Genomic DNA, 5,985 nt, shown 5'->3' on the forward strand with positions numbered 1-5,985 from the left:
TACCCAAGTCTAGGATGAACCATAGTTGCCTATTGTTGTGTCTAGCCAACTAGAAGAGGGAGAGATTCTACAAGTCTCCTTTCCTCCTACGCAAGATGAGCCAACTTCTCCTTCTACCTCCAAGAAACAGAAGAAAAGAATTAAGATTTGGATGAAGAAAAGGCAAAGGATCAGTAGAAGATTGGTGCCCAATCCATCTATTCTCGAAAGTATTTTGGAGGGAGATTAAGAGGAGGAAGAAGAAGAATCAGAAGAGGAAGAGGAACAAGTGCCCCTACAAGGAAGAACTCGGCTAGCTAGAGCTACAGGGTTACAAAGGAGAAAGAGTGCCATGGGTACCCTGCCATCCACTCAAGTAGAAGCATTAGAGCTCTCTTCTTCAGAAGATGAAGTACAATAGTGGTTAGATGAGTAGAGTGAGTAGAGTAATGATGTTTTCTCAATGTTAGATTTTGATTTCATGCCCATAGGTACAAAGTTGATTGGGGATAAGATCAGGGACACCCCTACAGGTGAACCTCAATAGGAAGACTGGATGCAAATTCTACCAGATACATAGCGTCCTGATCTTACTCCTCCATCTCCACCATGAGATACAATGGTAGAACAGGGCTTAGTGACTCTTCCACCTCAAAGTATAGAGGAAGAACAAGTTCATAAGGAGTCATCATCAGAGGAGAGACCGAAACAAATAGTGATCGGTGAAGTGTCAGAAGGACAAATGGTAGAATATTCTCAACCACTTTCCCAAGACACTAAGTTTCAAGCTACAGGGTCTATTGAGTCTAAGGCTATGGAAGAAGAGCCCTCCCAACATGATACAACTCCCAACAAGAGAGACAAAGGGAAGGAAGTAGTAGAAAATACCCCTTCATCATCAAGAGCTAGGTCCTCAATAGGACACATCCCTAGATGGATTTGAAAGGAAATAATAAGAAGTACTAAGCCTCAATTATGTGCTTCAGCGAAAGACATTTGTGACATTGCAGAGATCTTGAACAAACCTAAGTCTCCATCACATGAGGCAACACCATTGGTGTTTGTCACCACCATATGGGACCATGATTTATTTGCACAAGTGGCACTCCCTCCTGAAGGCACAGATGCAGAAGGCCTTAGCCTTGAGGATTATGAATTAAAGGATGTTATGTTGGGAATGCCTACACAGGATTCAACCCGAAAAATGATGACTATGGTAGTCAAAGAGGTCCTCAAGTACATGGAACAAGAGGAGATTGAACTCCATGCACTTCGAAGGCAAGTTGAGATCCTAAAGGGATATCTCACTGAAGTTGTTGGTCCTCTTAATCCTAAGCACCCTAAGCATACTTTGAACAATGTACTTAGAGAGGGGGGAGGTGTGCAACTTGACCTATTTTTGAAAGCTTTTTAGGAGGGGCAACAAAGATTTGAGGAGAAAGGTGTTACAATCATCATGGGGAATTTGAAGTTACTGCATGCTACATAGGAGAGTGTGAATAAGATCGTAGCAATTTTGAAGCAGGACTTCAGTATCATGGATGAGGTACGTGCCTAGAGTAAGGATTTGTAGACTCTACAAGTCATAAAGGGCCAAATATATTGGGTTTTGATTGATGTATATATTGGAGAAGAATTAGACATGATTGATGATTGGATAGAGAAAATAGCGGATAGCAATAAAGTAATGGAGACATTACATGATGAGATTCATTGTCTCAAGGACCAAGCTTGAGAGAAAATTTTGGAAGTGGAGAGATACTACAATGATGCATGCTTGGATATTTTTGAAGATAAGGAATGAGAGAAGTTGTAATGAATGGAGCTCCCTCTAGTAATCTATGGTACCTCTTATCTAATGTGTGGGTATCATGTCTTTTGCTTCTCTACCAAGTCAAATTCTTGAAAGTATGAGTTTGAAATTTGTTGTTTCTTAGTGTCTCGTAAATATAGTTTTAAGATCCCTTTCAATTGATTACTTCCACATTTTTAGAAATGTTATAGTGTTTCACCTACAAAGGAGAGTATGTAGCATCATCACGATTTGATGATCATTCTGAAGCTAACTTCAGCTTTTAGATCAAAAGTGCCTAGAGGAAAGTCCATGGCAGGAAGAGAGGGTTGGTTTCAGGATGCCCTTTAGCATTTGACAATACCACAAACAAGGTATTTTTTGGCTCTTTCCATGAGAAATACTGATACACTATTTCCACAACTTCCTTATCCCCATAGAAGTAAAGGAGGTAATAGAAAAAAAATCATTGATTTAGTGTGAAATTTTGAAAATTTGGAGCCTTTTCCATATATCATTTAGTGTGTGCCCTTGCAATCAATGTATTTCACATTCAAAATCTTCATTCTGAAGTTTATCTTCCCCTATGGACACTCCTTTTGATGGATGCATCTATCTATTCCAAAGTAGGCAAATAAGAGGAGGGCAAAGCCTATGGTATTTGATTGTGCACATATCATTTCATCTTCAATTTAGACAGATTTACCATCATCGTGTGATTAGGATGCATAGCAAGAGAAACAGTGGGCAAAAACTTGTTACAATTGGCATTACAACCGTCAATTGCATATACTTCAAAGTTTCCTTGACAAACCTATTTTATGTATATCCTGAGATCAATGTTTGGGAGAAATTGTGCAACATTTTTTCAATAAAAATTTTATTGAAAATTTGATTTTAATAATATATTGTGAATTACATTGTTTTGAAATAATAATAATTATTTTTTATTGTTAAGAATGGAGTTTATTTAATTTTATGTTTAAATTATTCTTGAATTTTCATTGTGATAACACATCTTTTTTACCATTGATTTTTTAAACTCATAATTATTAAAAATATTCATAACTAGAATTTAGATTTTAAAAAGAAAGTATAATTAATATATATATATATATATATATATATTTTTTATGTAGTTAGAAATAATTTATTAATTGAAATTTTATTGATAATTAAGTAGGAGATGGGTATTGTGAACTATTACTCATGTAAATAGGTCAATTAGTTTGACTAAAAAATGACACGTAAATTCTAAGAACAATATGACAACTAAATTATTATTATTAAATGATGATTTTTATGACAATTTATATTTAATTTTGATATATTTTTTAAAGAAATTGTGTTATTCACTAACATAGTGAAAAATAATATAATCTTGTGTAAAGTCAGTTTCATTTACTTAACCTCTCTCTACTCACAATACAATTATCCATATGTGATTTCTATTCACATAACATAAAAATATCAATTAATTACACAAAATTTCAGATAACAAACACTAGTCTAGCATTAAGGTAAGTTCTAAGAAAAAACCCTAAATGGAAAAGATGGACTTTTGTGAAATTGGAAATGAAAAGGAAAGAAAAGAATTTGGTTTAGGTTTAGAAGATCATGATGAATATTTTATCTTTACAATTATAGAAAAGTAGTTGTTCTTCAAGTTGTGTGTCCATTTGCATTGAAATAGAAAATATATTCCTTCTATTTCACTATTGTTTTGTTCTAGTTGGTTTTTTTTATGATTATAATTAAAAATTGGATATTAAGATAGATGAAAAAAATCATATTTCTTGAATGGTAACTATTATTTTTCTAGTCATTTGATATCATCTCAAATTCAAGGGGTTTTATATCACAATGTTTCTCTTTATGTAAAGAGTGTGTACTTCACAACAAACACTACTTTAGCATTACAGTAAGTTCTAAGAAAGACCCCTAAATGGAAAAGATGGATTGTTGTGTATTTGGAAATGAAATGAAATGAAAAGAATTTGGTTTTGGTTTAGAAGATCCTGAAGAATATTTTATCTTTATAGTTATAGAAAAATAGCTTTTTTCGTCAAGGGTGTCCATTTGCATTGAAATATAAAATATATTCCTTCTATTTCACTATTGTTTGTTCTAGTTGGTTTTTTTATTAACCATGATCTTACTCGATACTTAGATGTGATATTGTGTTCTTATGATTGTAATTAAAAATTGGATATTAAGATAGGTGTTCTCCAACATTTCTTTCCCTCTCTCTACTTTAAATAATGAAAGAATGAATATAATCATTACTCTTTTGTATCACATGGTGAATCTAATTTAATCATTATCCCTTTGCGTCATCTACCTTACCCGCACCCCCCTCCTCCCCCACCTCTCTCATATCCATAGATACATTTTTATCTCTTTCCCTCCTTTGAATCTCTCATTTTCTTTTTCTCTTATTCCTCTCTCCCTCTATATCTCCCCCATAATAGTTACCTCTCTATCTCTCTCAATTAAACATATTGAAAAATAGGATAGACAAACATACAATGTAGAGAGAGGGGGAAGGGAGAGATGGGTACAGTGATAAACAAAAATAAAGAAGTATAGATAGAAAAATGTAAAAAGGGAGGGAGAGGGAGAGGGAGAGGAAGAGGGAGGGAGGGGGGGGGGGGGGGGGAGAGAGAGAGAGAGAGAGAGAGAGAACTAAACTCCAAATCCTTTCTCATTTTTGGCCCCATTCATCCCATCACAGATAACCGATCTAAGAATTTTTTAATGGACTAAAATATCTCATAGTGAGATAATGTGTCAGGTTATCTTTGCTAACCTTTGTGTTATCCCATCCTTGGATTTTGTAGAGGGTCAAAATGGTATCCTACAAAATGGATAACACAACATGTTAACCAAAAATTATGCATGTTAACCCACCTACGACATATAAGGAAGGAAGCTTTGCAAAATAGCAAAACTTTGCTATTTCAGAAAGGCAAGGAAGGAAGCTTCGTGAAATAGAAAAAGTTTTCTATTTCGCAAAGGGCATGAAAGTGGCATTGTGAAATAGTGAAAATGGACAACACAGAATTTTAACCACCAATTGTGCATGTTAACCCACCTATGGCATATAACAACCCACTGAGAATATCTCAAATCAGTTACTATGATGGGCTGATTGGGGTTAAAAATAGCCAATAAGTTCTTCATCAATGTTTTCACTACACAAAGTTCTCCTTACCATCAAATTTTTTCCATCCCTAGGGCCATAAAATATTATAAAAATTATTATAGCAAAAATGGGCAACACAACATGTTAACCGCTGATTGTGCGTGTTAACCCACCTATGACACATAAGGAAGGAAGCTTTGTGAAATAGAAAAATTTAGCTATTTTTTGGAAAGGGCATGAAAGTGGCACCACAAAATAGCAGAAACAAAACACCTAACATGTTAACAACCAATAGTGTGTGTTAACCCACCGATGACATATAAGGAAGGAAGAGCCTAACTAGTTTCTCCATTTTGCTAGGAGCATTAATGGGATAACACGAAATGTCTTCCCAATGCCACATGGTACAAAATTATTGGTTGGCACATTTCCAAATGCATGGTGGAAGAGGAAACATTGATTTCACGATTTTGCAGGTCACCAAAAATGACCCTTGTGAAATGCAAAAATGGGGATAACATGCAAGTTTTCCCACCACCACGTGGCACAAACCCATTTGTCATAACTCAATGTCTCTATTTCAGAAAGGCAAGAAAGGAAGCCTTACGAAATAGAGAATTTCAATATTTTAGAAAGAGCATGACAATCACTTTCTGAAATAATGAAAATGGTTAACATGAAATGTGAACCCTTGTCAAAGCATGTGTAAACCCACCTATGACTCCTACACCTAGTTGATCTTTAATCTCTCTATCTTCAATCGTTAACACGAAACGTGAACCCTTACAAAGCATGTGTTAACCCACCATGAATCCTACACCTAGTTGATGTTTAATCTCTCTATCTTCAATGGTTAACATAAAATGTTAACCCCTATAAAGCATGTGTTAATGCACCTATGACTCCTACACCTAGTTGATGTTTAACCTTTCTATCTTTAATGGTTAACACAAAATGTGAACCCCTGCCAAAGTGCATGTTAACCCATCTATGAATCCTACACCTAGTTGATGTTTGATCTCTTTATCTTCAACGGTTAACAAGAAATGTGAACCCCTGCCAAAGTGTA

Source organism: Cupressus sempervirens, chromosome 6 (genome assembly GCF_028749045.1).
Source record: "Cupressus sempervirens isolate cs-2001-9-10 chromosome 6, ASM2874904v1, whole genome shotgun sequence".
NCBI lineage: Eukaryota > Viridiplantae > Streptophyta > Pinopsida > Cupressales > Cupressaceae > Cupressus > Cupressus sempervirens.